The sequence below is a fragment of the Thermobia domestica genome, unplaced genomic scaffold (assembly GCF_964235325.1).
Source record: "Thermobia domestica unplaced genomic scaffold, izTheDome1.hap1.1 HAP1_SCAFFOLD_825, whole genome shotgun sequence".
NCBI classification, from domain to species: domain Eukaryota; kingdom Metazoa; phylum Arthropoda; class Insecta; order Zygentoma; family Lepismatidae; genus Thermobia; species Thermobia domestica.
In genome coordinates this window covers 3,445-14,068 of record NW_027656535.1, presented here as the reverse complement: position 1 = coordinate 14,068, position 10,624 = coordinate 3,445, and the positions used below count along the sequence as shown (strand labels likewise).

At 38.7% G+C, this 10,624-nt stretch overlaps 2 non-coding genes across 2 annotated transcripts; both read right to left on the bottom strand.

Moving 5' to 3' along the window:
• Window positions 1-1,157: 1,157 nt before the first annotated feature.
• On the bottom strand, window positions 1,158-1,276 carry LOC145677384 (5S ribosomal RNA). The gene has a single exon (XR_014129800.1). It is a non-coding gene; the product is annotated as a 5S ribosomal RNA (ribosomal RNA).
• Window positions 1,277-1,453: 177 nt separating this feature from the next.
• Window positions 1,454-1,572, bottom strand: LOC145677391 (5S ribosomal RNA). Its single transcript, XR_014129807.1, has one exon. It is a non-coding gene; the product is annotated as a 5S ribosomal RNA (ribosomal RNA).
• Between the last annotated feature and the right edge of the window lie 9,052 nt (window positions 1,573-10,624).

Below are 10,624 nucleotides of genomic sequence, written 5' to 3'. Positions count from 1 at the left end.
ATCGGCACTCCCGCACTGCTTTAGCCAGCCATTTTCACACAAGAATACGAGAGGATAACTATATTGAGGGACGGTTCCCTTGATCCCTACTTACTAGGCCCCTACTGTGTAGGATCCGATAGCCTAGTCACTCCCGAGTCAATTCAATTGCGGCCTCCCATGAATCAAGTCAGTTTTGTTACTACTTCAAGCGTGCACCCGAGTGCATCAAATGAAAAGCAAGGCAGTTGGCGCGAATTGAAACACGTACTGTAATTTAAATGAAGTCGATAAATCGGCGGACACATCTAATTTTGCTGAACGAGTGAGTCATCATGCCACCAAAAACTAGCGGAAAGGCTGCAAAGAAGGCTGGTAAAGCCCAAAAGAATATCTCCAAGGGAGATAAGAAGAAGAAGAGGAGGAGGAAGGAGAGCTATGCCATTTACATCTACAAAGTTTTGAAGCAAGTGCATCCTGACACTGGCATATCTAGCAAAGCTATGAGTATCATGAACAGCTTTGTTAATGACATCTTCGAGCGTATTGCTGCTGAAGCTTCTCGTTTGGCCCATTACAATAAGCGGTCAACTATCACCAGCCGGGAAATCCAAACAGCTGTGCGCCTTCTTTTGCCTGGTGAACTTGCCAAGCACGCTGTAAGTGAGGGTACGAAGGCTGTTACCAAGTACACAAGCTCTAAGTAAAAATCTTCTTCAAGATTTTTCATTTCAAACGGTCCTTGTCAGGACCAACACATTATTCGAAAGAGTTAAATCACGAAATTTGCTTCATTCTGTTATGTAGAAACACCTTGAAATCCAATTTCTATATGCTGTTAGTAAAAAAGTAAAGCACATAGCGGAGATGTGTCGTGCTTGTATACGAAAGGCATTTACTCGCCGGAGATCTACACTTAGTCATAATAATTTACTTTTAAAAAGTGGTAATACATTCCGTGTTAAGTATAGTAGTAGGTGCACACGGATCGGAAATCAGGTTATTTTAATGTGCCGTGCAAATAAACAGGCTGTTAGTGTAAGAAATAGTGGGTATAACGCTTAGAATATCGATTAATCGCTATGAAATAATGTTGATAAATTATCTCTTGAAAGTACTATAAAATTAATGTTTCTAGTATTTTCGTACTTGAAGGATAATGAAATTTGAAAAAGAGATGCCAACAGCACCTGGTGTTCCCAGGCGGTCACCCATCCAAGTACTGACCAGGCCCGATGCTGCTTGACTTCGGTGATCGGACGAGAACCGGTATATTCAGCATGGTATGGCCGTTGGCGAATGCATATGGCTTCGAGTGAGTTATTGTAGCTACGTAGGTTTGTCGGTGAATACTCAAAAAGACCAGCGCGTGGAAAGCGTTGCTAATTGTTTTAAGTAATGCATGATTACGAAATTATCGTGGTGAACGATGTGAGAATATTCGTCTTTGTGAAAAACAAAATTAGAAAAAGTATACCAACAGCACCTGGTGTTCCCAGGCGGTCACCCATCCAAGTACTGACCAGGCCCGATGCTGCTTGACTTCGGTGATCGGACGAGAACCGGTATATTCAGCATGGTATGGCCGTTGGCAACTACCCTTTTCTTCAATGTCCTGTTAAGGAAGTATGTTTTAAGTAAGAATTGACATTATTAACTATAAAGGCAAGCATATTAACGTCGTTAACATTACTTGGAATATACTAATATTCGAATAAATATTTGAATGTTCGAATGATGAGTGATTCGGATGTTCATAGTGCCACTGTGTCCTATCGAGTTTACTATCACGAACCACGTATGAAATTGTATATAAATAAATAAAAATAAATCCTTTATTAAGTATTGATTACAGGAAAAAGGCAAACTTACATTCTTTAATGTACACAATGAAATGTATGAAAGATATTTTTAAGATATGTTTCACTTACCCTTTATAACGCAAGGTAGTTTTCAGTGTAGCATTCTCTTCAGCTGCGAGATAACGTAAGGCAGATGATCATTCAGTCGTGAAGCACTAAAATGTAATATACATTTTAACTATTATCGATAAGAATTATTTACTGCAGGGATGCAAATAAAGTGAGGCAAATTAGTAAATAAAAACCGATACTGTAACTGATAATATAATTAGTTGTATCTGTATTAGTTGTATATACAGTAATCGCACGATTATCCGCGGAGTTGGATGTTGGCATAATCGCGCATAATCAGCAGTATGAGCAGAAAAGGGAAATGAAATGAAATATTTAGATTTACGTCGCATACTTATACCGGTTACGCTAAAGGAGACGGTGATGATGAGTACTGAATGAAGAAAGTGGGAGGAAACGGGAGAAACCCGAGAAAACCCATGAGCACGGTCTTTATGCACGACAAAGTTCACACGGCACGAGCTGGGATTGAATCAGGGACCCCAAGCACCGGAGGCCAAAAAACGGACAAAAAGTCTTTCGTGCAACTTTCGTTTTCGGTAAAAAGTTTACACATAATTTAGAAAGAGTAGTTTTCTGGTCTTTTTATTTCACAAGTTGGTTCATGTCTATATTTTTTACATGCATAAAAAATTTTTCAACTCCCTTGCTTATTTCCTGTTAAAGACCTCTACCTCTGATTGTATTTTTTGCACATATTCTTATTGTTTTCAGACAACATTTCTAAAAGCGTAATTTATCGTCAGCAAGAAAAGAAAAGGAAAGCCTCGGATAGTGGAATGTGTACTGTATATATATATATATATATATATATATATATATATATATATATATATACGTATTAGTATATAGTTTTATTTTATACGTCTCCTATTATTACACAATGTGCAGATATTGTCAAAGCGCAAGTAAATATGTATAACTCCCCGTTCTGCACTTAATAACTTGAAAGAAGTTCGGGGAAGGTAGTGTAACAGAAAGTGCAAACAGAAATGAGGGTTTAAAGGCATTTAATATTATTCCGTAGTAGTATGATTTTTTGTAAAAAAAATATATATATATATATATATATATATATATATATATATATATATATATATATATATCTAAACATACATATTCAATGATATAGTAAGAGGTTAGCAGCACTGATAGAACTGCAGAAAGTACAAAACCGTTAATAAGAAAGAGAGAGAGATGGTGGCCGCTTTTGTGCTTTTCATTGGCTAATTCCGAATTGCGCGCGAATACGTACGAGATTTCTTTCTTTTTCCTCTTCGCAGCCCAGATGTTGCCAATTAGAAGTTTTTAGTACTACATTTGTATGAAAATGTTGCCTTTAAGAAATGTGGTTTGCATACAGAGAAAAGAGCAAAATGAATATTTACCTTAGTGGGCATGAAAAAAGACGAAACATTTTGCAAGATGGACACACGAACTTCCTTAATGCAGGCGTTCAGTACATTATTGTAAAGAAAAAAACACTAAAAAGAATTACTTCAATATCCCTAGCAACATTCAACAATTCATAGAGAAAAATCTTTATTTTGAGAACAATGGAAAACTATGTAATTGTAGATAACTACTAAATTTAATGATTAAGGAAAACGTTTAGGCCCGGCCCTTCAGAAAGAAAGTGCACAGAATATTCTCTCATGGAAGCAATTGCAAAATCAACATTTTGTTTGCAGTTATAATTAGAGGATCTATATACAGGGTGTTCGAAAAAGAATGTATCCTCTTGAAAGAAAATATTCTCTGGGCCCCTAATCCTTTATATACCGAAAGGAAGTTTGTATAGCATTTTTTCTTACCTTCGTTAGAAGAATTGAAAGTGACTACTATCGTGACACGGGAGATATTTAATCGATAGTCGAATTACTCACATACTCGAATGAACACGTCTCTTGTAAGGAGAGGAAAGGCTTCTGTGATCCGCTATCGCAGCTGTGTCATATCTGCAGAGAATGTTAGGACACAAACGTGATCTTTGAGAGCCTCGTGAAAAGAAGTCGCATAGTATCATGTGTGGAGACATCGGGGCCATCTGAAGAACGCTTCATCATTAGGACCAAGGGCGAGTTACGAAACACTCTGGGATATATTTATTAACATAACTTCTCGTCATTCTGCAAGTGTGGTGGAGCTCCATCCTATTGGAAAAGGAAACCTCGGGAGCCCTCTTCATGTGTAGGTATCGTTCACATCTGAAGCATGTGAAGATAGATTACTGTACTATCGTGTACCTAAAATCATTTTCTACGAATACGAACATGTCTACACTGAAGGCAGTGCAGCTCTTTTTCTCTTTTTTTTGGTCATGTATTGTAACGCGGGGCAATGCACACAATAACATGTAATGTTGTGTATCATCATAAAGGGCCAGGGCGATGATTGGATCTTGATGGACGTGGAGAACTGATAGGTGATGTGAGTGGTATTGTGATCTATGGTTGTATGTTTACTGATGAATGCATAAGGAGAGGTGAAGGGGTTGCCTTTTTTTTTATGTCGATCGGGAGGGAAGCGATTGGGAAACTTTTGACTTTGTTTTTCAACCGAATATATTGATTGAATAGGTCGCCGACAATTTTACGGGGCGTCACGTCGTTGCCTTTTTCATGTCGATCGCGAGCGAAGCGAGCGTTTTTTTTTTTTTTTTTTTTTTTTTTTTTTTTTTTACCGACAATATGTATTGAATCGGTTGCCAACACCTTTAGGGGCGCGTCACGTCCTTCTTTCTGTGCTGATCGCGAGCGAAGCGAGCGCGAAATTTTTGACTTTTTTTTTTTTTTTTTTTTTTACCCACAATATTTATTCAATCGGTCGCCAACACTTTTAGGGGTGCGTCACGTCCTCTTTTCTCTGCTGATCGCGAGCGAAGCGAGCGCGAAATTTTGACCTTTTTTTCTCTTTTTAATTCTTTTTTTTCTTTAAGAAAAAATATTGATTTCATAGGTCGCGAACATTTTTACGGGATGCAACATCGTTTATTTGTTTTTCCAACCGTCTTTCTGTCTTGAGCCCCCGCCAAGTTAACTTTATGGTGGACAAAAACTATGTGCGGTGGGTTACCGCGGGGTTCTCCCGTTTCCTCCCACTTTCTTCATTCCACCACCATTTCAATCATTTCTCATAATCAGCGCCTCTTTTAGCCTAAGCGGCATAACGTGGGACGTAAAACAAAGATTTCCTTTAGTTGCTTTCTGTCTTGATTACGAGCGCGAAATTTTTTACTTTTTTTTTCTTTCTTTTGATATTATTCATTTAATAGGACGGCAACACCTTTACGGGCCGCCGCGTCGTCGTTTACACTTCTTCAGCCCATATTCTTTCTGCTTGTTCGTTTTCCGGCATCTTGTTATCACCGCCCGCGGCAATGCCTATGTCTTTCATCGCTTTTTGAAGCAAATCTTTAATAAATATGCACTCTCACATTTGTACTAATATGCATACCACAGTGGATAGACTGTAACTAGGAAAGCAGAAGCCTGCATATCATATTATTTAACAGTTGAAAGTGAACTGTCATTTTAAGTTTGATTTTGATCAGATGAGTGCAGTTCAACTCGTCGACAATTGTGAAGATTCTCGAGGTTAGGGACCATCCATTTTGTGCTTTGTAATGAAAATGGCTGCAGCCAAACTTCTCTGATCTGAATGAAACTTGGCATGATGATACATCTTGACCTGCTCTACAAGTTTATTTAGTATTTTCCGTTGCGCAGGCTTTTGCTTCTCCAGGTTCTCCCATGGAACTGAGAAACGTATTCAGTCGAACTTCTGCGGTAAGTCAGTATATCATCCTGAGAAGTTTGATCGAGATAGCAGAGGTTCGACTATTCGTTTTTCAATTCCATGTGATATTACAACACGGTGAACTAAATTTATATAGAAACACTTTGATTTTGTTTTGTTTTTTGCTAGCATTAAACTGAGAAAATGTTATTCAATAGACAGAGAACACCACTCAAAGAAAAGTACATCATAAGAATATATATATGGTTGCTGTGGTTCTCGGTTTAATTTGCTAGTTAAGAAACTTGCTCTAAATAAGTACATCTTACAGGTGAAAAACTAAGCCAGGCGATAGAATTAAATATAAAGTTATACACTTTTATTTTACGTTTACTAGTGTTGGGTTACTACTGTAAAATAAGTCAGTATATATGAAAGATAACTGTATTAGGTACTATTTTCCACCGGCGGTGTATTCTTGCATAGTGTACTTAATGTTTACAAGCGGGGCGCTACTAGTATGGATGCATGACAAGTGCTATTGAAACTCGAAAACTAACTGGTTTCCACTACCCTTGCTTATACGTATACCCGCGTCGCCTTCGCTCCTGTTCACTTTGGACGCACATTCTTGCTATCGCTCAGGCCCCCAGCTTTCTCCTGTTTTGGCTCCCTTAAATAGTATTCGTGCTTTTTATTGGCCACCTGGCAAAGCACTTGTAATGATTTTACACCAGTAACTCTAAAATACATGTGTATTACTTTATTTAATTCTGTCGTCTGCAGAATTTTTTTTTTTTTCGTACAAATATGCCTTTTCATGCAGAACACTGAATTTTGCCTGTAAATTTTTGAGAATATGCTGTGACGAAACTTGAGCACCGTTCTTCTTTTCTTTCTTATCACGAGTCTTCTTTAGCCTAATGAGCACAATCATCACACGATAACGACTATTCTTTTCATTTAACTTGTAAACAAGTTGAACTAATAATAATAATTGATGTACAAAGGAGAAGTGTCCTACATATTTGAGGTAAAAAATAAAATAAATATACTTCTACTTCATCCGTGTTTACAAAGTTAAATGTTATCGATTTACAAAAAATGGTCACCTATCCACACACTGACCAGGCTCGACACTGCTTGACCATACATATTAAAACATCGGTCCCACTGAATACACAAGTAGTAAGCACATTCACATAAAAATAATTAGGATTACAGTATATAAAATGCGTTAATTAAAATAGCAAATGCCTTACCTTATCACAGGCGATCCAAAGCCACTGCACATCATCTGCTACGCACACTATATTCCTCCAATATTTCACTCACTTCCTATATCACGCAACAGAAAATATTAATAAAATTCACTTAGCAACATTTTCATTTTTAATCAACAATACGTATAACAATTAAGAATAAAATTAATTGTGAGCACATTGTTATAATTAGAATACTGTTTTTATTCGTTTACAAATATGGGATTAATATAGAGCTGGCAGCAACAATATATACAACTCATCCTGTATGTATCGTAAATCCTAACTTGAGAAGACATCTCTGACGCAAACAATGAGACAAGAAATCAAATACTATATCCGACACATTTGGGGTTTATTGAACTTCAATGTTGGAAGATACCACCTTGTCGGTAGTACAAATGTAATATCCTTACAACACGCGGAACTTTTGCCAGGCATATCTAGGAATTTGGGAAGATTAATTGATATCCTTAATGTGCAATGTATGATTATGACGCATTGTTATGTACACGCAGACGGAACCAGGACAATCTATAGATGACATTTGCACTGTGTTTGGACAATTTGTTCGCAGAAAGTAACCGTTTTTGTCTATGAATACTTGAGAACATGGAAGGTATGAGATATACATTTTATGCGCAAATATTATAATACAAATCATTGTTAGTTTGGTGGATGCGTGAAAGAAAGAAAAGGAGTAGATTTTTGCAGACGTCCGGATATAAAGCGAGAACTGAGAATACGCATCTATAACATCTATTTTCTTTGTGTTAATGATATCGATGAACTAAACGGGGAAACTAAAATACAACTGTTTGCAGTATAATTCGAAGTATAGTCAAGTGCAGAGGCGTACTCACGGGGTGTCCACCGGGTGCGGACTCCTCGCAAAAGTTCCTAAGTGAACATACATTTGCAGACTTTCTCATTAAATGTAGTTATTAACAGGGAAAATATTGATGTATCATCAATATAAATCTGATCTTACACTTCATCTGTACTCTGTCTGTATCATGTTTTTGTGAAAAAGTAAGTGGAATATTTATCGTGTTTTCGAATGCAGAATAATAGTATATAGACATAGTGGCTTGTAGTATTGGAACCTTGCCCCCCGAAGCTTGGATCCCTTAGAAGAAAAAAAAATGCATGCGCGCCTGGTGAAATGGTTAACGAATTCAGTTCACTCGATGAATCGACAGATAGTAATACACATTTCGACAGATCGACAGCATTCGACAGATACAGACATATGAAAGTAGCACAAGAATTAGGCGAAAGTCCGTGCGTTTCCTCAATTCACGTAGGAAACAACAGAAAATATCAACTACCATAAAATAATCCGTATATATATTTAATTTATTTGGAATAAAATAAATATAGAAACAACCTGTTCATACATAACTACGGTAAGTGCGTTAATTGCTAACGTAAGAACAAATATGAAACAAGGCACAAAATAAAAAAGAAAAATAAAGTTAAAGGGAATAAATATTTAGGCTTGATTGTCATTCGTATTAAGAAGCTGGGTAATAAAATGTTAAAATCTACAGAAAATTATGAAATTAAATCAGGATTTGAAATAAAAGTCTATACATTGGAAGTAGGCCAGGGAGTTTGCAAGGCAGATGTGTGCGACACGCGTTACTTTATAGATTCCCTTCATTGAACTATAGTAAGCAGTACGAAGATGGTACTTTGCGTATAATCACAGGAAGGATTGAAGTTAATTACCATGGTAATATAATTATTTATTGATAAGTATTTCCATGTTAAATTATGAAAATTATAAGCACAAGGAGGGTGAAAAAGTAGTGTGACCGACTTAGCAATGACTGAAACATAAAATAGAAAAGCGAATAAAAACAAATGCCTTTTGAGTTATGTGGAATAAAGTTTCTTCTAGCCAGTAAGGAAGAATAGGATCTGGTGCATTCATTGAATACCTGAAAAAAAATCGTTTATCAAAATAGAAGGAAACACACTTATCGTTGTGGCAACTACGAACTTCTGTTTACCTCAGCCCGCCTCAGCAAGTGCTTTCTATCCGGTCCGCGCTCCGTAACCAAACTCAACGCTGCCTGCTAGCGAAAATTAATACAGAAGTTAGATGTAAACAGTGCAACCACGCGCGATTTTACTCTCTAATATCTGTGCTTTTCGTGTGGAAAAATAAACTTTTTCTCCCCACAAACATTACCAAACTGAATCGGAACACTTCCTCTCCTTATAGTGACAGTTTTGTGCCAATCTGTGTTGTGAAAGTGCTAAAAAGTGTGCTTTTGTAGCTAGGCTTTGTAGTTAGTGTGTGCATGTGCATGCCGCCAAAAGCACACAACAGGCCCACGCTACAGCACTGAGTATCTCCAACTAGTCATCTGAGAGCGCGGACGGGATAGTAAGCACCCACCTGTGATTGGCCAGTTCGTACTGGAAAGCTCGAAGCTCATTGGCTGAAGTGATCCCCTACCCCAGACCGACTATAAAATACAGGACAGACGTTCTACTCGTTCAGTCTGCCTGCGGAAGCGGCAGCGTGCGGTTCGTCGCACTGCCTGCACAAAAAGTGAAATTAGAACCCTGAATACCAATAAACATTTACAAACAAATTATATCCGATATAACTATAGTGATATTACCCAACAATAATTGGCAAAAAGAAAAATTGGCCAGCCGGGCGCAAGCCAAAAACGCCTCCGGCAAACGAAACAGTGCACATACATAGCAAATCAAAAACTTTAGTGACTCTTAACAAAAAAAATCACGGTAATTCACGCCGCAGCGGTCCTTTCAAGGGCCACAGCGTAGTGCTACCAGTTAACCAACCGAACTGTATCCGGCCCTTACAAGAGCCAGTACCACCAAGATAATAATATGAAACAGGCACCACCCAAACAGGACCCCAACGCCCAGGGCGGGGAGCCCCCCATCAGAAGACCCCCCCAAAGTACGCCAGTGACTACCTTAGCGAACCAACTGAAATCCATGCAATTTAGCACATTGGGTTCAGTGCAAAAACGCCGTGCATCGAATAGGACCAAGCAATTTCCCCCCCTCACCACCCAGGAGCTTCAAGAAGTGGCTAACACCAGTGGCGCCTCGCACCAGACCCCCCCACCACAGCACAACGACGAAAAGAACGAGTCGGTGACCCATCCGGACTCGAACCAAGAAGAGAACCTTATTGAAATGAGTGACTACACAGAAACAGAGGCGGAAGAAGATGGGCACGAGTTCCAGCGTGCCAAGAAGCGTGTGCGTCGCCGTGAAACAGTGAACGTTGCGTCCTTGATAGAATTCAAAAACCAATTCGCTCCCCTAGCGACCGAAGAAAATGATCAAGACCCACCAGAGCAAGCAGGCCCCAGTGAGTCAAACAGCCAAACCACCAGCAAACCCCCCCGATTTATGTATATGGTGTCGAGAAAACTTACAACTTCTCTCGCACTGTGTCAGCAACATGCCATACTCCTCCAGCAGTGGACCATTGCAAGGAATACATCAAGTTCACTTGCCGTTCATGGGCAGACTACGAGAAAATAGAAGCCTACTGTGTACAAACAAACCGATCATTTGCCTCAGAAATCCCGAAATCAGCTCGATATTTCAAGGTGGTGATCCGCAAATTGCCCCTTGATACCCCCCCGGAAGACATAGAAGAGGAGCTCAACGAACTGGAATACCCAGTTCAAGAAGTGAGGCAGCTGAGGG